Source organism: Equus przewalskii, chromosome 5 (genome assembly GCF_037783145.1).
Source record: "Equus przewalskii isolate Varuska chromosome 5, EquPr2, whole genome shotgun sequence".
Taxonomy (NCBI): Eukaryota; Metazoa; Chordata; class Mammalia; order Perissodactyla; family Equidae; genus Equus; species Equus przewalskii.
Window position 1 is genome coordinate 38,161,670 of NC_091835.1, and position 24,674 is coordinate 38,186,343.

A 24,674-nucleotide genomic window follows, 5' to 3' on the forward strand; every position below is an offset into this window, starting at 1 on the left:
GAGGTAAGGCTGAAGCACCCCCCTGCACCACAGAGACGAAGAAGACTGCATTAGAAGGGTAAGAGGAGTGGCTACACGTGGACCATAATGCTCATCCCCCAGGACAGTGCAACACTATGCCGAGAGGTGTCTCCTGAGTCTCCAATTGCTTCAGTAAGAAAAAAGAACCCATGGGGGACAATCACCTCCTCCTAGCATGTGGGTCACTTTGTAGGAGCCTTTACAGGGCTGTGACTGTGACAGAGAAAGGGGGAGAGGCTTCCAACAACCAGCATATGGTTCTTGACAGACGGAGTCCATACCTGCAGTCCCAAGGTAGTAATCCCAATCAGTAGCTTTACTCATCTGCAGAACCAAGTCAGGGGTGTTTTCTGACCAGAGAACTCAGTGGGGTGCAGATCCTCCCAATTCAGATCCTCAAAAGAGGAATTTTGCCAACTTTATAGTCTGGTTTGTTTACACCCAGGCAAGGAGCTGAATCACAGCCTTACATGCTATAGAGAGTATCCTCCAGCACCATCTGACCAGAAAAGCTGGAGACAAGTCCTGAAAGCGGTGTGGCCCAGTGGCACTCAAGCCAACAGGCAGCCGGGCAGAGCTGACTGACTTCAGAGTAAAGCCAGTACTGGGTGTGGGGTATCCCCATGCTACCCACATAGTGATTAAACTGTAGCCAAGGCTCAGGGTAGCTCTCAACCTCACAACCAGAGAGCATATTTGGAAAATTTAGAGTAGCCTGAAGTGGCCCCTCCGCATCTCACCCAGGCAAAGGAGCTGAGACAAAGCTCCACCCACTGTGGAGAGTGTCTTATGGCCCTATCTGACTAGAAAGACTAGGGACCACTCCTAAAAGCATTGGTACTTGAGCCAAGAGGTGGGTGGGGAGAGCCAATAGTTTTCAGAGCAAAGCCAAAGGCCTTTTTTGATAAGATAATTTGGAGTGTGGGTTGGTTTGAGTTAAGACAATGCAAAGTTTTACCAGCTTTAGAGAGAATTCTCCAGCTGCACCTGGACATGGAATCTAATTCATAACTCTCCTCATTGCTGAATACAGCCTTCAGCCTGTCCAACCAGGGAACCAGCCAGAGCACATGGGAAGCTGCATAGCTCATTCAACAGCCTTACTTACAGTGACACTTGAACAGTGAGTACAGCCCATGGCTTCCCGTGTCTGTAGAGAAAAAACACTGGCCTCACATGATGAAGGAATTTAGTGCACATGCTGCCAGATTCAGGTTCCCAAACAATGAGCTTTATGGGCCCTGTGTCCTGTCTTGCTGCCCTGCCAGGGCAAGGAAGCTAATTCATAGCCCCAGCTATTACTGAATATAGTACCCAGTCCTGCCAATCCAATCAATGAAGCTAGCAATCTGATTATACTGTTCTCAGTCAGTGGCACACTGCCCCATCCCTGTCCTCAGAGATCAAACAGTTGTTTCATCCAGAAGTAGACCATACTAGCATGTCCCACCTGCCCAAGACAGTACCAGCAGACACACCCAGAGTCCAAACTGAGCTGACTGGCAAAGAACTATCTCTGTCAAAGCAAACCTATAAAGTCTGGAAGAGGAGACCTGTTACTCAATGTGCAGATATCAACATAAGGAATCAAGAATCATGAAAAGTCAGGTGAATATGACTCCACCAAAGGAAAATAATAAAGCTCCAATAACTTATCCTAAAGAAATGGAGATCTATGAATTGTCAGATGAAAAATTCAAAACAATCCTCTTAAGGACGTTAAGTGAACTACAAGGAAACACAGACAGACAACTAAACAAAATTAGGAAAATAATACATGAACAAAGCAAGACATTAGACAAGGAAATAGCAACCATCAAAAAAACCAAACAGAAATCCTAGAGTTGAAAAATACAATAATGGCATTGAAGAATTCAATAGAGAATTTCAAAAGCAGACTCTACCATGCAGAAGAAAGAATCAGTGACCTGGAGGATAAGATATTGAAAATTATTCAGTTAGAGGAGCAAAGAGAAAAGAGAATAAAAAAGAGTAAAGAAGCCTATGAGGGGGCTGGCTCTGTGTTGTAGTGGTTAAGTTCAGCATGCTCTGTTTTGGTGACCCAGTTTATGGACTCAGATCCCAGGTGTAGACCTACACCTTTTGTGAGCCATGCTGTGGTGGTGACCCAAATACAAAATGGAGGAAGACTGGCACAGATGTTAGCTCAGGGCAAATCTTCCTCAGCAAAAAATCAAAACAAAACAATAAAAAGAGCCTGTGGGGATTATGGGACACAATAAGAAGAACAATATTTGTATTATGAGCATTCCAAAGAAGCAGAGAAACAGAAAGAGACAGAAAGTATACTTAAAGCAATAATGGCAGAAAACTTCCTGAACCTGGGGAGAGAAGTGGACATCCAGATCCATGAGGGCCAAGGATTTCCAATAATTTGAACCTGAATAGGGCTACATAGAGACACATTATAATTAAATTGTCAGAAGTCAAAGACAGAATTGTAAGAGCAGCAAGAAAAAAAAAGGGAAGTTTTATACAAAGAAACTCCCATGACACTGTTGGCAAATTTCTCAATAGAAACATTTCAGGCCAGGAGAGAATGGATGGTACATTCAAAATATTGAAAGAAAATAACTGTCAATCAAGAATTCTATGCCTGGTGAAGTTGCCTTCATAAATGAAGAAGGGATAAAGACAAACAAAATCTGAAGGAGTTCATTACCACCAGATCTGCCTTACAAGAAATGCTAACTGGAGTTCTTTAAGTGCAAGTAAAATAACTAATTAACAACTAAAAACATAAAAAGGTAGTGTAAGTCTTACTGCTAATGGTGAATATATAGTCATAGTTAGATTCTGCACTATGGTAATAGTACATAATTCACTTACGACTCTAGTTTAAAAGTTAAAAAAAAAGAATGTAGTAAAAATAACCGTAACTACAATAACTAATTATTAGTTACACAACATGAAAAATGTAAATTGAAACAGCAATAAACTAAAATGTCAGAGGGAGGAGAAGTAAAAGTGTAAAGTTTATAAATTCTACTGAAATTATCAGTTAAAAACTGGTGTCGTAAGTTTAAGATATTTTATGTAGGTCTCATGGTAACCACAAGGGAAAATCCTATAGTAATTACACAATAGAACAGTAAAGAATTAAAAGCATAATGATACCACAAGATATCAAAACACACACACAAAAATACAGCAGGATAAGAAACAGGGAAAAACAGATCTATAAGACAACCAGAAAATAATTAACAGAATGGCAATAGTAGGTCCTTACCTACCAATAATTACCTTAAATGTAAATGAATTAAAGCCTCCAACTGAAAGACACAGAATGATCGAATGGATAAAAAATAAGATCCAACAATATGTTGCCTACCAGAGACTCACTCTAGCCTTGAAGACACACATAAACTCAGAGTGAAGGATGTAACAAGACATTTCAAACAATTGGTAACCAAAAATAAGCAGAGATAGCTATACTTATATCAGACAAAACAGACTTTAAACAAAAAAACGGTAAAAAGAGACAAAGAAGGTCATCAAATAATATAAAGGGGTCAATATATCAAGAAGATATATCAATTGTGAATATATATGATCCAACATTGGAGCACTTAAATATATAAAGCAAAACTAACTGAGCTAAAAGGAGAAACAAATAGCAATGCAATAATAGTTAGGAACTTTAATACCCCACTCTCATCAATGGATAGACCATCCAGAGAATCAATAAAGAAACAACAGACTTAAATAAGACCGTGGACCAAATGGATCTAACAACTATACAGAACATTCTATATGACAACAGAACACACATTCTTCTCAAGTGCTCATGGAATATTTTCCAAGATAGATCATATGTTAGACCACAAAACAAGAAGATTAGCAAATTCAAGAAGATTAAAATCATACTAAGTATCTTCTCTGACCATGATGGCATGAAACTAGAAACAACAAAAGGAAAACTGGAAAACTTATGGACACATGGAAATTAAACAAGACTCTCCTGAACAATCAATGGATCAAAGAAGAAATTAAAAGGGAATTTAAGAAGTTTCTTGAGACAAATGAAAATGGAAACACAGCATAACAGAACCTGTGAGATATAGCAAAAGCAGTTCTAAGAGGGAAATTCATAGCAATAAACACCTACATTAAAAAGCAAGAAAGATCCCAAATAAATGCCTTATTTGGGTGTTAACTCTACACCTTAAGGAACTGGAAAAATAAAAACAAGCTGAGCACAAAGTTAGTCGAAGAAAGGGAACAGTAAGCATTAGAGCAGAAATAAATGAAATAGAGAACAGAAAAACAATAGAGTAGATTAACCACTAAGAGTTGGTTCTTTGAAAAGGTAAACAAAAGTAACAAGTCCTTAACTGGACTAATTAAGGAAAAATGAGAAAAGACCCAAATCAACAAAATTATAAGTGAAAAGGCAGACATTACAACTGATACCACAGAATCTCAAAGGATCATGAGAGGCTCCAATGAACAACTAAATGCCAACAAACTGGACAACTTGGAAGAAATGGAAAAATTCTTATAAACATACAACTTAGCAAGACTGAATCAGGAAGAAATAGAAAATCTGAATACTCCTATTTATAGTTAAGAGAGTGAATCAGTAATAAAAAATCTCCCAATGAAGAAAAGCCCAGGACCAGATGGTTTTACCGGTGAATTGTACCAAACATTTAAAGAATTAAAACCAAGCCTCCTCAAACTTTTACAAAAAAATAAAAGAGGAAGGAACATTCCCAAACTCATTTTACAAGGCTAGCATTATCCTGATACTAAAACTCACTCAATCAAAAAAGGGCACTACTAGGAAAAAAGCCCTATGGGCCAATATCCCTGATGAATATAGATGCAAAAATTCTCAATAAAATACTAGCAAACAAAATTCAGCAGTGCATTAAAAGAATTATTCATCATGATCAAGTGAGATTTATCCCTAGGATGTGAGGATGGTTCAACATATACTAATCAATCAATGTGGCACATCACATTAATAGAATGAAAGGAATCATATGATCATCTTAATAGACATAGAAAAGGCATTTGACAAAATTCAACATTCATTAATGATAAAAACTCTTAAGGAATTGGGCACAGAAGGAACATATCTCAACATAATAAAGACCATATATAATAAGCCCACAGCCAACATCATACCGAATAGTGAAAAGTAGAAAGCTTTTCCTCTAAGATCAGAAACAAGATAAAGGTGCCCACTGTCACCACTCCTATTCAACATAGTACTAGGTGTCCTAACAAGAGTAAGCAGACAAGAAAAAGAAATAAAAGGTATTAGAATTGGAGAGGAAGAAGTAAAATTGTCTCTATTTGCAGACGAGATAATTTTATACAGAGAAAATCCTAGAGACTTAACCAAAAAACCGTTAGACCTAATCAATGAATTCAGAAAAGTCGCAGGATATAAAATTTACATGCAAAAATCAGTAGCATTTCTATACACTAACAACAAATTTCTGAAAAATAAATAAATGAGTAAATCCCATTTACAACAGCATAAAAAATAATAAAATACCTAGAAATAAATTTAACAAAAAAGGTAAAAGATCTCTACTCTGAAAACCACAAGACATTGATGAAAGAAATCGAAGAAGACACAAATGAAAAAGTATCCCATGGGGGCCAGCCCCGTGGTCGAGTGGTTAAGTTCGCGCTCTCCACTGCACAGCTCAGGGTTCGGATCCTGGGCGTGGACATGACACCACTCGTCAGGCCGTGTTGAGGCTGTGTCCCATATGCCACAACTAGAAGGACCTGCAACTAAGATATACAACTATGTACCAGGGGGGATTTGGGGAGAGATAAAGCAGAAAAAAAAAAAAAGATTGGCCACAGTTGTTGGCTCAGGTGCCAATCTTTAAAAAAAAAGAAAAAGAAAAAGTATCCCATGGTCATGGATTAGAAGAATTAATATTATGAAAATTTCAATACTACCAAAACTCATCTATAGATTCAATGCAATCCATAAGAAGATTCCAATGGCATTTTTTATAGAAGTTGAAAAAACACCCCTAAAATTTACATGGAATGCAGAAGACCCCAAATACCCAAAGAAACCCTGAGTAAAAAGAACAAAGCAGGAGACATCACACTGCCTGATTTCAAGCTATTATACTGTGAAGTTATAGTCATCAAAACAGTATGGTACTGGCATAAAAACAGACAAATAGACCAATGGAGCAGAATTGAGATCCCAGAAAAAAAACCCAAGTGTATACAGGCAACTAATATTTGACCACAGAGCCAAGAATATTCTGAGAAAAGACAATCTCTTCAATAAATGGCGCTGGGATAATTGCATATTTACATATAAAAGAAGGAAACTGGACTCTTATCTTATACCACTCACAAAAATTAACTCAAAATAGATTAAAGGCTTAAATGTAAGACCTAAAATAAACCATGGAACTCCTAGAAGAAAACAAAAGAATAAAGCTCCTTGACATGAGTCTTGGTAATGACCTTTTGGATATGACCCCTAAAGCACAAGCAACAAAATCAAAAATAAACATTGAGACTACATCAATTAAAAAGCTTCTGCACAATAAAAGAAACCTAAAAAACCTATGGAACGGGAAAAATTATTTGCAAACAATGTATCTGATAAGAGGTTAATATACAAAGTATCTAAAGAACTCATACAATCAATAGCAGAAAAACAAATAACCCAATTAAAAAATGGGGAAAGAACCTGAATAGGCATTTCTCCAAAGAAGATATATGAAAGGCCAACAAGTACGTGAAAAGATGCTGAACATCGCCAGTTTTTAGGGAAACGCAAATTGAAATCATGATGCGATATCACTTCACATCTGTTAGAATGGCTGTCATCAAAAAGACAAGAGATAAATACCGACATGGATGTGGAGAAAAGGGAACACTTTCAGACTATTGGTGAAACTGTAAATTAGTACAGCCACTATGGAAAACAGTATGGAGGCTACTCAAAAAATTAAAAATAGAACTACCATATGATCCAGCAATTCCACTTCCAGGAATATATTGAAAGGAAATGAAAATACCCTGTCGAAGAGATATCTGCACCCCCATGTTCATTGCAGTATTATTTGTGATACTCAAGACATGGAAACAACCTAAATGTCCATTGATGGATGAATGGATGAAGAAGTCAAGATTTATATATAGATATATAATGAAATGATATTCAGCCATAAGAAAAAAACAAGGAAAGCCTGCCATTCACAACAACATGGATGGAACTTGAGGGCGTTATGCTAAGTGAAATAAATCAGTCAGAGAAGGACAAATAAGACTAACATTGTATGATCTCTCTACTATGTGGAATGTAGAAAACAAACAAACTCATAGAAAATAAGATCGGATTTGTTGTTACCAGAGGCAGGGATGGGGAGGTGGAATTGGAAGCAGGGGGCTAAAAAGCACAAACTTCCAGTTATAAGCTAAGTACTAGGGATGTAATGTACAACATGACGACTATAGTCAACACTGCTGTGTATGGTATATTTGAAAGTCGTTAAGAGACTCAATCCTAAGATTTACCAATCACAAGGGAAAAAAACAATTTTTCTTTTTCTTTTTTTTCATATCTGTATGAGATGATGAATGTTAACTAAACTTATTGTGGTAATTATTTCACAATATATATAAGTAAAATTATTAGGCTGCACATCTTAAACTTATACAGTGCTGTATGTAAATTATATCTCAATAAACTGGAAAAAAGAGTTTAATTTGCTCAATATCTTTACCAAGACTTGATATGGTGAGTTTTTTAGAAAACATTCTAATAGTTATACAGAGGTGTCCATTGTGATTTTAGTTTGCATTTATCTAATGCACAATGATGTTGACTATATTTTATTTTGTTTATTTGCCATTTGTATAAGTTCTTTGACAATTTGTCAGTTCTGATCTTTTGCCCACTTTTTAATTTTTATTATCATTTTTGAGTGTTAAAAGTCCCATATGTAGTCTGGATATGAGACGTATTATATCAGATATGTGAATGGCAAATACTTTTTCCCTGTGTTTGGCTTGTTTTATTCATTTCTTTACAGTGTTTTTCAAAGAACAGAAGTTTTTCATTTTCATCAAGTCCAATTTTTTATTTATTTTGTTTTTTTATGGATTCTGCTTTTGTTGTTATATCTAGGAAATCTTTGTCTAACCCAAAATCATGAAGATTTTCTCACTTTTGTTCTTCTTCAAGTGTTATAGTTTTAGATTTAGATTTATGATCCATTATGAGTTTTTGTTGTTGCTGAGGGTTTTTTTTGTTGTTGTTATTTTCTGTTACAGAAAGTAAGGGCAAAATCCATTTTTTTCATAATTATATTAAACTTTTGAAATGAGTATGCATTATTCAATGAGTTGCCTTTGTATCTGGGTAAAAATAACCAGTTGACCACATATGTATGGATCTATTATGGGCTTCAGTATTTTTCATGGAGCTATTTATCTAAATTGAAAATAATATCAAACTGCCCTACATATGATAACTTTATAATAAGTCTTAAGTCAGGTAGAATAAGTTTTCCAGCTTGTCTTTCTTTTTCAATATACTTTTCAATACGTTTCAATATGTTTTGATTATTCTGTTATTGTTCTATTGATGTCAGTCAGGTTTAGTTGGTTGATAGATTTACTCAAGTCTATATACATGCTGACATTCTGTCAAATCAATGTGGCTCATCTCAAAGGAAGTATAGCAATCTGTTTGATTGAATTGCCTCTTTAACATACCATTGTGTTGAAATAGTTCTTATATGTTAAATATTATAGGGAGAGTAAGATGCAGGGTATAAGTTGGATCAAAAAGCAAATCTTCTGGCCAATGTGAAGAATAACTTTGTGAGAGGACATTCTGTTCTTTGAGATACTTCTAAATTCCATTTCTACCACATTTCTGTAGTTCTATGAGACTGTTGAAGAGAAAGGGTTTATTCTTGTGGAAGACTGTGTTAAACGATTTCATTCTATCCTCATGTTGTGAATTAATACATTCACTTGGGAATGAATAACCCAAATTTTGAAATACTGTGTTCTTGTAGGAACAGTTTGTCATTTGTTTTTCCTAAGATGAAATACATATTGTCACATGAGAGTAAAGCTAAGACAGCAAAAGCTAGAATTAAGTATTAAATTTTTTTCATTAAATCAATGTTATCAAGTTATTTTAGCAACTGTGTGAACAGAGACACAACTAATTGCTAGAATGCCATGTCATCTGTTACATACCTCAGCTCATATATATCTTAAAATTTTAGCTACACCATACTGTGCATGATTACAAATTAAGCAATGAGAAATAGTGTATTGATTTACTACGTTGCCTTCATAACATAAAAATGTATAAATGAATTTCATTAGGTCTATATTATTTTAATATGATCTAACTGCTCTAGTGTTGCAAATACACTTCAAATATACTTTTAGTGGCTTTTAATGTATTCCTCGAAATGAATATTAACTGTTAGCATGAATTAGAACAAGGTATTTTTGACATTGAAGAAGTTGAATTGGATGATTTGATAATGATTACTGGCTTTGTGAGGAAGATTATAAAAAATATTTTCCATAAATTCATTAAGCTAAATATATAGCTATACTTTATTGACACAGATATACTTAAAACATTAAGAGAAAACATTTTATTTTAAAAAATGTTACTGAAATTTAATGACATTAATAGGATTTTGATATCTCAACACATACTGTGCATGTTGGATCAAACAAGAAGTTTAAGTGCAAAAGCATCTGTTAGAGCTGTCGGAGAGATAAATCCTCAGTTTTATATACAAGTGTTCTTCCTAAAACTTAAGAAAGTGAATGAAACTAACTACTAGGCAACAAATTTTTTTTGCAATTTTTACAGTTTCCAATACTTTCACCAATATTGGGAGAGGATTTCATCAGCTTACTAGATAAATAAAATTAATATTTCCTATCAGAAATTATGTAAACTTCGGCATGTAATTCACAAGGAGTTAAAAGAATTGATTGGAATTGTTATAATGAAACTCTATTCTCATCTACTTATTTTTATGAACAAGAATTTTTTCAGTTTTCATATCTAGAAGCAACAAAAGTAGAGCTGTTGAAAATTACCTCAATCATAAGTATATAAATATGCCTGAACCAATTATAGAACACAGTAGTGTCAAAAAAAAGGTGTGTTTTCAATAAAATATTGTGTTTATGTTTAGAAGTTATTCAAATGAGTAATATATTTTTATTGTTTTATCAAGTGAATGTTAGTTGTTTCAATAATAAATTTCAGCACATAGAACTTCATGTATACAGGAATAAGATAAACATAAAATTCATAATCTATATCCATACCTCACTTCAGAAAGTACAATATGCTAATCAATGGCTTTTAAATTAAGGGCAGAATCAATAGTAAATAACCAGTTGAGACAGGGTAAGAATGAAGGCAAATTATAAAATTGGAGAGAAAGTCTTGGTTAATAACTATGAATACACACTATTATTATTGTTTTCATTTTTTCACAGTAATATATGTACATGTTTAAAGCAAAATAGTACAGAACAGCTTATTAGTCAATAAAAACATTTCCCTTCAAGTGATCGTCTTGCTCCTTAAAGGCAACTGTTTTTAATTATTTGTTTTGATTTCTTATGGTGATTATGTTTATATCTCTTAATAATATATTTATATTACTCTATATAGATTTATCAACCTTAGAAATTGTCTATTGACTTCCTGTTTTGATAGCTAATTAATTTATGACCACTCTCTCTCACTTCTCTTCCATCACTCCATCATATAGACCTTTATTCCTTATTTAAACAACCACAGAATATATCTCTAAATTCTCCAATCTGTAGGAGGTGGAGATTAGTTTTATCAACCTTCCTTCCACTTGTCCTCCTGCCCTCCACTTCTCTCTTCTTACACTCTCTTAATCTCTGTCATTTGATTCTCTACATTTACACTGCTGATATTGGAGTACACATAAGCTCCATGACCATAATTATTTACTTATTTTACCATTGACTGATTATAAGAATGAATTTTAAAAATGCATTTATTTATTTACCATGTAACGCTTCATAATACAAATCTTTCTGTACATCTCCAATATGCCACTCAAAGACAACATTCTCAACAAAAATATAAAATGGAATTCTCTTATTATGACTCACTAATTGTTCAGAGTCATTCCAAATTTGTGTTTGCCCCACATTTGGACATAATTATCCTATAGTTAGTTTTGTCTTTTGATTGTCTAATTGACTTCCTTTTTTCCTTACTTTATTTATACCACATCCTCCAGATTTTTGGATTCATTCTCATATTGTATATTTAGTGGTGCGTCCTTTTCTCTCACATTCCTCCTTCCCCTAGTCTCCCTACTTCATCCTGGAACAGCATCTAGCAAGAGCTGTTACAGTATTCATCTTGGGACATTTTCCCCTGCTCTCCTGAGTATTGTCCACTGTTAGCTAGATCCCACATCTGTTGGTTTTTTGGTTTCTGCTTTCTTTTGCTGGACTGCTATTATTTTTTCAGCTGGCACTAAGTTTGTGAATTGTTCAGTTTGGATATAGCCAGTGGTGAAGACATTCTGATTCAGGGTTTCAGGATAAAGAATCACGCTAGTGAAACACACCCAAGAGGTCAATGGGTATCTGGTTACTGGGACTGGATCTGTGGATCAAGAGACTGAGACCATGAATTAATTCTTATTCAGATCAGATGAGGACACAGTTTTTTGCCCATTTGACATGCTTCCTGCCTTGGTCAGATTTGGCAAGGGATCAGGTTTAGGCCAGAAGATGAAAACAGGGAACATCATTTTGATGAAATTGAAAAGAAACGGGAAATTTAAAAGTAACTGGAAACTCTGAAACTGAAGATCAAATAACTAATTTTAAAAAATTATTCTGACTCTTATGATTTTGGTAACTAAGAGAGTTTATAGTATCAAATTATAGTATCAAACTAGCATGTTTTTGTGGAGTGATATTTTTGTTGTCCTTATTCTCTGACTGCTCCAAATGACAACTCTGCAGAGACCTTCCATGAGTGTCCTGTTTAAAGTAAGCCTCCTCTCCTTCCTCTATATGTTACCCTGCTTAATTTCTACTCATAGCACTTATCATTATTTTACATTATATTACTTATCCATAAATAAACATATAGAATATTAACATAAGTATGTATTTACAAATAAATACATAAAGTATAGAATGTAAACTACATTAAGGAAAAAATGTTTCTATCATTTGCTCTAGAATAATGCATAGCACACAGTAGGTACTCACGTAATTTGTTGAGGAATAAATGAATGAATAAACGAATAAGTGAATGTTTCTGAACCCCCAAGTAAAAATATTTATTTTCTTTCCCAAAGTTAAACATGCAGAATCCACCTATTAAATAAAATGTATTGTATTTATATCTATGGAGACAAAGTCTATTGGGATTGGAGTAGGTTGGAGTGAAATCTGTGTCGGTATCTGTGAAAACAAAGCTGGTTCTTCGAAGATTCAGGTCATAAACGACTACTCAAGATTTCAGAAAGAAGATTAGAATATTGAATGATTTTCCTCAGGTAACTCCCTGCTAATAAAAGCACATTTGTAAGGAAGATGGAACCACCTGCTGATCCAGAGCAAATTAAAGTCAGTGAAAATCCTGAGCTTCATGGTGAGAGTTTTCGGTCATTTCCATTTCATCAGATTTGTATATCAAAACATGGTGCGTCAGGATAGATATTCTCTTTCCCAACAACATGTGAAATATTCCTTAACTTCTACATTTGTCGTGCTCTTATTTTGCCCCATTTTTATCCAGACACTGTACATCATAAACGTAATGTTTTCTGTTAAAAAGAGGAGCACAAATCTTCCTCACAAAAAAAAAAATAGGCCAAAAATATCAACTAGACTTCCTATTTCATTATCTGAAGAGTCTAGAATTTCAATTTTTCCTTTGTTTGTTAACTCTTTTATTATTTCTCACTCATAAGTAAGGATGCAAAGCAGTGAGATTACTGGCTCAAAGCAAATGTATGTTTTAAGACCACAAAGAAGTGTTAGAAAGATTCATTCTTGGAAGGAGAAGTAGAATTTGGGCATCATATAAATTGCGAAAAGTAGGTTAAACTATTTAGGTCAATCTGTTTAGTTTTTAATAGATAAGAGAAGTGAGGCCTAGAGACTTCCTTAAATTACTTCATATTAGAAGAAGCGCTAAAGTTCATGCTACCCACCTATTTCCTGCCGCTATCCCTACCTCCACCCCAACCCCAGTCAGAAGACAGTTTCTCCCTTCCATCATAAGGAAAGTTCACTGTGTTTGTACCTGATTGCAATGAATTATGAATATTCCTTACTAGGTCTTACTCATTTTGTTTTTAAAATATATCTCAAACTCTCTGGTATAAGGCAATGCTTTTTTCCTTGTATCAACTTTCATAACAATCTTTCCTAAATTTACTCCTTGTAATTCCTTTTTATAAAAATTCTGTGTGAGGTGATTCTATCAGCTTACTGCACAATGCCCTGATCTTTCTTGAAAGTCAATAAAAGTGTTCTTATTAATAACAATATTTAACAGTTGTTTTTCACTGAGCAATACTGTGATTATTTCTGAATAAAATAATTTATTCATCTAAAGAAATGATTGAACATCACTAGGAGGTTGTCACTATGCAGGATACTCAGGATATGGTGAGTGTGCCCTTTACTGACTGGACTATGAGCACGGCACCTGATCTCCCTGATTTTCAACTCTCCAATCTCTAAAATGGGTTAATATAAATACTACCCTACCCTCCGCCCAGAATTAAAGTTATTAGAATTCACATCTTAACCTGATTGTTACACGCTGAAGAAAGAACTGCCACTTTTAAAGTACGTCTCCCTTCTTTTCAGTGGCTGCTTTGCGTGTGTGCAGTAGGGGAGGGGTGGAATCTCTGTTTAATGTAGCTTATAGCGGACTCACTCTTTTTCTCCTCTTTCTCTTAGTACCACTTTTTCTTGATTTTGTATTGCTCCATTAATATTCTGCTTTAACTTCTCAGGACTCTTTTCAATCCACAAAAATAGGAAGCAAAAAAGGTAGGAAAAAAGTTTTGGTGAGAATTGACTTTCCTGTGGTTTTGTGGGAGTTCCTAATGGGTTAAGTACCACGTGTAATTATAACACTGTTCTCACAGTTACATGCTGATTGACGACCTTATATGTACAGAATTAAATATACTTGTTTCGTATTTTCACAGGACAGTCTCAAGTCTGGAGATCCCTATAGTTTTCCCACAAGTAAAAAAACAGATTGTTTATATTTAAAACCCATGTTTTCCTCTTAGGTCTATTTCTTCAACTTGGTGTTTTACTAAACGAAGTTAGAAAAAGAGAGATAAGAGGGGGTGCAGAAGTGAGAACAGTGCAGTTCTGCAGTTCTCAGTGGAACAGTTCTGTTTTCTGACACTATGCTTTTGTTGGTTTTGACAAAGGTGGATTGCTCCATTTAGTCCCTGCCTAGATCGCATACAACAGCAGCTTCGCTGAAGCTCAGTGTGGTACACACGGCACACAGTGATTGAATTGTGCTTTATGTGTTCAGTAATGCCCGAAGAAGTGATTTATGCTACTCTCAAATTTCCAAATCCTTCTCAAACAAAGAAACTCCAGTACAGGTACAGTCTCAAGAGAACAGGTAAGATCCTCTGTGCAGGATCAGACAGACGAGAGAAGAGATTATTCAGCTATACTGGTAGAGTCTCCTGTCTTTAACTCAAGGCTCTTAGACTCCTCTGAGATGTCAATTATGGAGTGCCAGTCCACAGTGAAGCCACTATGCCAGGGCCTAGTTTTGTCTATCTTATTAGACAAAAGTTTGTAGATCATAATAGTGGGTGAAAAAGGATTGTGGTCTAGGCCTCTGGAAATTCAGATCTCTAACGTTACTAAAATAGCATTTCTTATATTTTTCAGACATTTTATGAGTATCTTCCACACAGACTATTAGGGGAAGGGCAAACAGTAGTAGCGTGAACATAACTATCCAGGATTTTTATTTAACTGCTAAAACATATAAAATAGATATATGCTATGAGATTCACAGGGCCATGGGACCTTAGTCAGTGATGATGTAGTAAACATTTTTTGTTTCTGAGATGGAATAAGGTGGAAAGTTTCTTATTTTAACATCACATAATTCCAGTCCACATAATTCCAGTCTGTTTTATCCAGGAATTTGGTTCCTAGAAAGTTAGGGGTAACAATGAAGCAGTAGGAAGATAATTTTTGGAAACATCAAAATCATATGTACTAAAACTTCTTTACTGCTTGGGATACACGATTTTTTGTGCATTCCCTAGTATTATTTTTATTATTTATAATTTGTTATTTACATTACTTTTATACTTTTGTATTTTTTAAAATTTGTTTTTAAGTCCTTTTGATCCTGGTATAAAATTATATCTTCTATGTATATGTGGAAATTTTAATTTTTGAATTTACCCCAAGTATTTTATATTCAAATGATGCAGAAAAAGCACTCCACATGAACAAATCTCTGTTCACAGAACTTTAGTCATCAGGTTAGTAGATAATGTTTTAGGAAAAATTTTCCCAAGTAGAGTCATCTTTTCTGCCTCTATGATATTTGAAGCAGGCACTGTATATATTGGGAATATATTGTATATATCCTCACCGTACAATTAATATTATTGACAATTGACTTAAGGTGCTTATAAAATTGGACATTCAGTTTATGTTCTTTCACATATTTCCCAATATGTGTTTTCTTATAAAACAGTTATACAATTATGTCCCTTTATATACATCTGGTAGGTTGTTTGAATTCCACTTTTGGACAAGATCATAAAGTGTTTTTCTTTATAAAAAATCTATCTTCAGAATGAGAATTAAGCCGGGAGCACTGAGAATATCTAGCTAGTTAGAAAGTACAAAGAAGACTAGAGAAAAGAGTGATTTTATTAACACTTTCACTTTTTTCTCTGAAAAGATAATCACAAAGTGCCAGAGTTGGAGCTGGGTGGCGAAGCTGAAAATGGAACAGGGAGAGTTGAGAGCACGGTTGAGGTGGCGGAGAGCACAGCTGTGAAAGGTAAGATCTATTTGAATAAACAGACACTGGGTCAAGAGGAAAATTAAGAAGGACACTGTGGGAGACATTGGGGCATAAAAATTAGAGATTATTTAAAAAAGTAAAAGATAAAAAATTTGAGAGGAAGTAAGAAGGATAAACAAAAGATGATAAACTCATGTCCGTTAGTTATAGGAAATCATCCCTTTTGGATTATTTTCTCCATCCACCCCTAGAGTTTTCATATGTTTTTTTCTGAATTTTTTCCTATTTTTATAATATTAAATCTCTTTGACTTATTCCCTGACATTTTTCATTATTTTATCTTTTTGTTACATTTCATGGGTGATTTTTTTAAGTTATCTTTTAATTTTCCTTTCAAAATTGTGTTCCTGGTATCATTTCATATTCAACGAATTTTTGTTGTTTACTAAAGGCTTTTGTTATAGCATTCTATTCTTACGTGTGGATGGAAAATCTTATCTTACTTCCCTGATGGTTTTAAAAATTGTATTTTCAAGTCAACATAATTGAAGCATAATTTAAATACAAAATAATGCACTCACTTTAAGTGTATAGGTCATTGTACTTAACAAATATATACCTGTATGACCACCAAAATTAAGATATGTAATATTTCTGTCACCCAAAAAGACACTTTGTGTGTCTTCCAAGTTATTCCCACCACCAACAACACGAGTCTTAGTTCCAGGTAATCATTAATCTGCTTTTGATGATCCTAGACTCTTCCACCTAGTCTAGAATTTTATATAATGTATTCAAATAACCTATACTCTTCTATAACTGGCTTCTTTCATTATGCATGATGTTTTGGATATTCACTCATGTTGTATGTATCAGTAATTAATTACTTTTCATTGCAGTAATTAATTTCATTTTCATTCCATAGCATGGATACACCACAATATGTTTATCCATTCACCGAGATGTCATCTATATCCATTCACCTATATTTCACCTATAGATGGACATTTCAGTTGCTTCCAGTTTGGGTTAGTATAAATAAAGCTGCTATGATGTACAAGTATAGATATATTTTTAGAAATTTAATTAGGTAAATACCTAGGAGTAGAATTCTGGGCTAGATGGGGTATGTTTAACTTTATAAGAGTTTGTTAAAACTGTTTTCCATGCTTACAGTTCCACCAGAAATGTAAGAGAGTTCTAGTTTATCTACAGAACTTTTGAAGTGTTGTTGTGTTATCTCTGCTTCTTCTCAATTTCTTTTGTCTGTGTTTTATTTTTTTCTCAGTCTTTCATGTTGGTAGCTTTCTTCAAATGTCTGATGATCCTTTGCTGCCTGTACTCATTTACAAGTGTGACATCAAAAGGATTTAGTGGGACCACAGTGTATATGAGATCGGCTTGCTAAATAGTAGCCTTCATAGACCAGGAAATTCACTGAGAAACCCAACTGTCAATACTTTCAGGGTTTTTTCCCCTTCTTGGTCCAGTTCATTGCTCTGGAGATGAATCCTCTAATACTCTGCCCCAGGCAGTCTTCTATCAGAATAGGTAAGAGAGGGTCACTCAGTTGTATGAAGTGCGGAAGAAAATATGGGGTGAGGGGAGTTATCTGTGGCTTACATAGACTCTCAAGTACTTTTTCAGTTTTCAGGCTCACCCATACCTCCATTTGGAGAGACAAAGTACTAGGTATCACCAATTCACGGAGCTTTGAGGGTTCTTAAGTGAGAAACAGCATGATTCTCTGTTTCCTCACTGCTAACTTTGGTTCAGTTTCTGAGGGCCCACAAAGTTACTAGTAGCTTTTGTGTCTGCTCTCTACCTTCCAAAATGCCCTTTATGTTGTTTCCTTTCTCTTTATTATTGTGAATCTATGCCTTCTTTAGCCCTCTTTCTATATTTCATTGAAGTTTTTAGAGAAAACCAAGGTAAAGGAGTGAGATCTAACTCTAACAATTAATTCTACGCTGATTTGTAATCAACATTTCAATCAGCCCAAATGCGTTTTTATTAGGCCCTTCTTTGCCATTTCCTATTATCAAATACATCCCTTGAATGGAGCTAGCAACTAGGGAGGGTATTGAAAGTATGTGTATGTCCAAAACTCTTATGGGTTTCCAATGAAGAGAAGAGGTGATAGATTTGTTTACCTCTGTGCTAGTTAAGTTAAGCACCTGGAAATTCATAGCAAAGGGACTTAGGGAAGTTTTCAGACCTCTCTGGTCCCAAGAAAGGGCCTCATCTCTTGAGATCATTGAACTCCATAGAGGAAAGGTGGAGCCCATCTTCGTCTGTGGTCCTAAGAGGACTTCTTTGTATTTCTGGTCTCAGAGGATTAGTATGCAAACTGGACAGGCATGGAAGAAGTTCTTTTGTAATCCTAAATCTTAGAGAGTTCTAGACTTTGCATCTGAGAAAACATTGAACCATGTTTCCTCTTTTATGGGACACAGAATTAAAAACCTGTCATCCAGCAAGACATTGACACATAGTGAAAGAAACAACTATGCTTTCCATCAGAGAAAGCATTTGACAAGATACAGCATCTGTTTATGATAAAAACTCTGAAGAAAATGGATGTAGAAGGAAAGTACCTCGACATAATAAAAGACATATATTAAAAACCCAGAGCTAATATCATTCTCAATAGAGAAAAACTGAAAGCTATCCCTCTAAGAACAGAAACCAAACAAAGATACCCACTTCCACCACTCTTATTTAACATAGTATTGGAAGTCCTAGTCAGAGAAATGAGGCAAGAAAAGGAAATAAAAGGGAACCAAATTGTAAAGGAAGAAGTGAAATGATCACTATTTGCAGATGACAGGTTTTAAATAGAGAAAACCCTAAAGAATCCACCAAAAAACTTTCAGAAGTAAGAAATGAATATGGTAAATGCTGGATACAAAATCAACATACAAAAATCGGTTGCATTTCTATACAGTAACGACGATGTGGCCAAAAGAGAAATTAAGAAGACAATCCCATCTACAATTGCAACAAAAAGAATAAAATACCTAGGAATAAACTTAACCAAAGAGGTGAAAGATTTGTACATTGAAAACCATAAAACATTGTTGAAAGAAATTGAAGAAGACACAAAGAAATGGAAAGATATTCCATGCTCTTGGATTGTAAGAATTAACATTGTTAAAATGTCCGTACTTCCTAAAGCAATCTACAGATTCAACACAATCTCTATCAAAGTTCCAACAACAGTTTTCGCAGAAATAGAACAAAGAATCCTAAAATTTCTGTAGAATAACAAGAGACCCCAAATAGCCAAAGGAACTTTCAGAAAAAAGAACAAAGTTGGGGCTATCACACTCCCTGATTTCAAAGTATACTACAAAGCTATAGCAACAAAAACAGCATGGTACTGGCAAAAAGCAGACACACAGGTCAATGAAACAGAATCAAAAGCCCATAAATAAATCCACACATCTATGGACAGCTAATTTTCAACAAGGGAGCCAAGAGCATACAATGGAGAATGCAAAGTCTCTTCAATAAATGATGTTGGGGAAACTGGATAGCCACATACAAAAGAATGAAAGTAGACCATTATCTTACATCATACACAAAAATTAACTCAAAATGGATTAAATACTTGAATGTCAGACCTGAAACCATGAAACTTATAGAAGAAATCATGGGCAGCACACTCTTCAACCCCGATCTTAGCAGCATATTTTCAAGTACCATGTCTGACAGGGAAAGGGAAACAATAGAAAAAATAAACAAATAGGAATACATCAAACTAGAAAGCTTCTGCACAGCAAAGGAAACCATCAAGAAGAAAAAAAGACAACCTAACAACTGGGAGAAGATACTTGCAAACCTTATATCTGATAATGTGTTAACACCCAAAATATATAAAGAACTCATACATCTCAACAACAAAAAACTAACAACCCAATTGAAAAATTGGCAAAAGATCTAAACAGACATTTCTCCAATGAAGATGCACAGATGGCCAACAGACACATGAAACAATGTTCAACATCAATATCAGGGAAATGCATATCAAAACTACAATGAGATATCATCTCACTCTGGTCAGAATGGCTATAATTAACAAGACGGGAAACAAGTGTTGGAGAGGATGTGGAGAGAAGGGAACACTCATACACTGCTGGTGGGAGTGCAAACTGGTGCAGCCACTATGGAAAACTACCATATGATCCAGCTATTCCACCGCTGGGTATTTATCCAAAGAACATGAAGACACGAATGCATAAAGATACATGTGCCCGTATGTTCATCGTAGCATTATTCACTGTAGCAAAGACTTGGAAGCAACCTAAGTACCCACGAAGGGACAAATGGATAAGGAAGATGTGGTATATCTACACAACAGAACAACTCAGCCATAACAAATGATGAAATCTTTCCGTTTGTGACAACATGGATGGAACTTGAGGGTATGATGCTAATCAAAATAAGTCAGAGGAGAAAGTCAAATACCATGTGATCTCACTCAGAAGTAGAAGATAAAAACAACAAACAATCACATAGAAATAGAGATTGGATTGGTGGTTACCAGAGGGGAAGGGGAAAGGGAGGAGGGCAAAAGGGATTAGGCATACATGGGTGGTGAAAGATTGTAATTAGTCTTTAGGTGGTGAACATGATGTAATCTACACAGGAATCGAAATATAATGATGTACACCTAAAATTTATCTAATGTTATAAGCCAATGTACTGCAATTAAAAAAGTAAAATAAAATAATCCAAAAAATGATAGAAAAATTCCAAAATAATTGTAAATTTATAGCATACTTCTAAATTAAAAATAGGTCAAAGAAATCTCAAGAAAACATTTTTAAATATTTCAAAGTAAGCAATAATAAAAATGTCTATTTTCTAAAGATCAAAATCTGTAGGAGGCGGTGAAAATAGTTCTTAGAGTAAAATTTATAGCCAAAAGGCAAAGTTGCTATAATTTGAGCAAGAAAATGAGAAAACAGATTGGATTATAACCCAAAATATAAAATAAATATCCATGAGTCCATACTGATATGAATGATTGAAAAAATAGATAGAGAAGATACAATATTCATTCCAGAAGAATACCAAATACCTTTTGCTTATGCTATCCCTTCTAGGATGGGAACCGCAAATCACCACTCTATAAGTGTGGGCTACGTAAAATGTCTTCCTTCCAAAGAGTCGAGTACGGCAAAGTGGAAAACTAAGAGTAACTTTCTAGGTGAGAAAACTTACATTTACTACTTCAGTGAGATGATCAAGATCAGTATCAACAGTGATAAATCATATTTATATTATGAATCCTTAATTTTTTGTGATGAATTGACACTTTACTGTGTGAATTTCCTTCCAAAAACCCATACCCGTCTAGTCATGAGAAAAGCATCAGATAATTTCCAATAGAGGAGCATTCCAAAATATTTGACTAATTTTCTAAACAGTTGAGATCATCAAAAATAAAAAAAAGGAAAAGTCTTAGAAGTTGTCATAGCCAAGAGGATTCTAAAGAGTTATGAAAACTAAATATAATGTGACACTCTGCATGAGATCCTGGAATAGAAAAAATATTAGACACAAACTAAAGGAATTTGAAAAAAGTATGGACTTTAGTTAATAATAATATATCATTACTGGTTCATTAATTGTGGCAAAGATACCAGATTAATGTAAGCCTCCCTCTTAACTTCTTAAAAGATTTTAGATAGGGAGCTTGAACCAGGAAAAGAGCTGTTACCAGAGATAACTTTCTACATCAGAAAGACTTATCTGTATGAAATGGCAGCCATTTGTTAGCCAAACAGTTGCTCTTCCCATCTTCCTGTTGACAGGAGATTTTCACATATTCAAGTCTCTGGGGTAACTATTCAGGTTCAAAACTGATTTAGGGTGAACTAAAGAAGCCTGACTATCTATCAAACATACGTTGTACGTCTGCTTTAACCGCTGAATTAAAGAATATACTCTCTTAAGATAAGAATGCATACTTTCCCTCCTAAACCCTATTGGTAAGGCCTGTTTTAGCCCCTTTCCTGACATCAGGGTCATGTTGATCTGCTAATATGCAACCGAATACCTCTTTGAAACTTTGATGACTGTGTATCCTGTTCATGCTTAATGTATATTCTTTGTTCAAAAAAGGATATAAGACCATATTGAAAACCATGCTTCTCCAGAACACTTTCTTCCTTTCTGCAAAAGGCCTTCCCGGGTTATAATGCTCACTCTGGCTCAAGCAAAACTCACCTATCTCCGTTGTCTATAGGATCATTATTGGTTATTTTGCATTGACGCTGTAAATTGTCTTCCTCCCCTTTGAAGTCTTAGGCACCTACCCCCTTCTCCTTAGCTCAGGATGGCATATAAGCCTCCTATGCCTGCCTGTCAGGGAGCCCCATATCTTTGAGGTCATGTACATACAAATTTAAATTTGTTTTTTTTCTCCTGTTAATCTGTCATATCAATTTAATTATCAGTCCAGCCAAGGAACCTAGAAAGAAAAAAGGGAAAATTTTTTCTCCCCTACACCATGAATAAAGATGGGATTTCCTGCAAACTCAGGTGATAGCAACCTAGGCTGAAGATCTTAGAAGGTTTTGTTTACTTTTGGCTCTTACAACGAGGGTAGAGCTATTTGAGTATCCAACTCATAGTATGGAGATTACCTTAGTATAACCTCACTTCTCCAAGACCCAGGCTTTGTCCAAATAAGAGATCAAATTTGTAGGAAGTTGCAGGTGCCTTCTCAGCAAAATGAGTGTAAAGACTCAGTGAGTTCTGAGTTCCTGTTTCCTTCCCAGTTTTGACCTAATTATTTCTTAGCATTGTGTCTGCTCTTCATTACTTTAAAATTTTTTTTTAAATTTTGTTAAAGTTATAGTATTTTTCAGAGAAGACTTTTATGGGTAAAGTAGCCAATCATTACTAGAAACTGGACGTGTCATGAAAAACTTTTAGTTTTTTAAAAGCACATTTTTAAAGAATATTATTTACAAGTGTGATATTGTGATTTATAATAAATATATATTTTTGTCTTCCATCCAATTTCTGGCTCATAGCTTCTAAAACCCTGGGAGTTTCCTAAGCAATAAGAGCAATGGGAAGCATCTTTTGTTTTAATATTTGGTCTCTTGTCCTCAGTTCCTGAAATCCCAGAGTAATGTTCTTGAATAAATAATTATGTAGTAATTTAAGGCAAACATTTCCAAAGATACCAGGACTGCAATTTTAACACAAGTTCTTGTTTCTTGCATAAAGGCTATTTTAGTCAAAGCTGCAAGACTCTATAGTAAATCTTGAAGGAAACGTTACATTAATTAGGGATTAAATAATTTCCTCTAATGCAGCAGTTGTCAATTGGGAGTAATTTTTCCCCTGGGAGGATTTGACAATCTGGGAACATATTTAGTTATCATAACTGGCAGAGGGAATTGTTACTGGCATCTCGGGAGCTCTACCAGTTAGCATCTAGGAATGGTGTTAAACATCCTACAATGTACAGGGAAGCCACCATGACAAAGAATTGTCTGACCCAAAATGTCAAGACTGCTAAGAAAAACTCTGCTCTAATGTAATACAGACATAACATATTAAAACCAAAAGAAAGTTGTGCTCGTACATGGAGTGTCATGGTCTTTACAAAGGGATTCTATTTCTTCCTGTGAATGAATATGTGCACGTGTGTGTGTATGTGTGTGTGAGAGAGAGAGATTCTAATTTTGGAAAAGAAATTAAGTACTTTGGGTGACAGTGGAGATGTCATTCTAACTCCACATATTACAGATGATACCATCACTGCCACATACTGTATACTTACATCAGCAGTAGACAAGTGAGCCTCAGAAATCTGCACACTCCTGAAAATACCTACGCATCTCTCTCTAATACTCATGACTTCAACATCACTATCAGCCCTGAGTCAAACAAACCTAATATTTTGGGCATTATCTCATTTCATGCCAGTCAGCACAATAAATACAAGACTCTTAGTTAACCTGTCATGCCTTGGAAATTTCATTGTCATAAGGCTCTAAAGATCTCCCACTCTGTCTCTCTCTCAAAACCCTGCTGACATCCAAAAAGCTATCTTTTCCAGCTTCTGAAAACCATGGTTATTTACCACCAAAATCCCATTTAAGCTCATCTATTCACTGAACATCTCCTTTACCTTCTCGCTTTAGTTGAACTCCGTTTTTCCCTTTAGGTTCCCTGCAGATATCCCAAGTATGGTTTGCTATGTTTCCCACATTCCTTGTACTACTGAGCCTGAAAGTCCTCTTTGTTCTTATTTGCAATTTCCAGACTGTCCTCCTTCCCTCCCTCTCTAAAAATTTCTAGCATTGATCCTCCTATCATAAGGCTACTATACCCATCACACAATACTCACTACTTCAGTCATCTTCCAACCCTTGGTCATTTTTCTAATTCCTTGAAGATTTTAGCTCACCATCAATTTCTCTACCACTAATACTGTCATAATTGCTAGTGATTTTTATGTCTACAGAGATGATCCAACATCCTGGACTCTCAGTTCCTTGACTTCCATTGATCTTGCTTTTTTCCTTACCTATTCTCTTAACCCCCTTGGTCATACTCT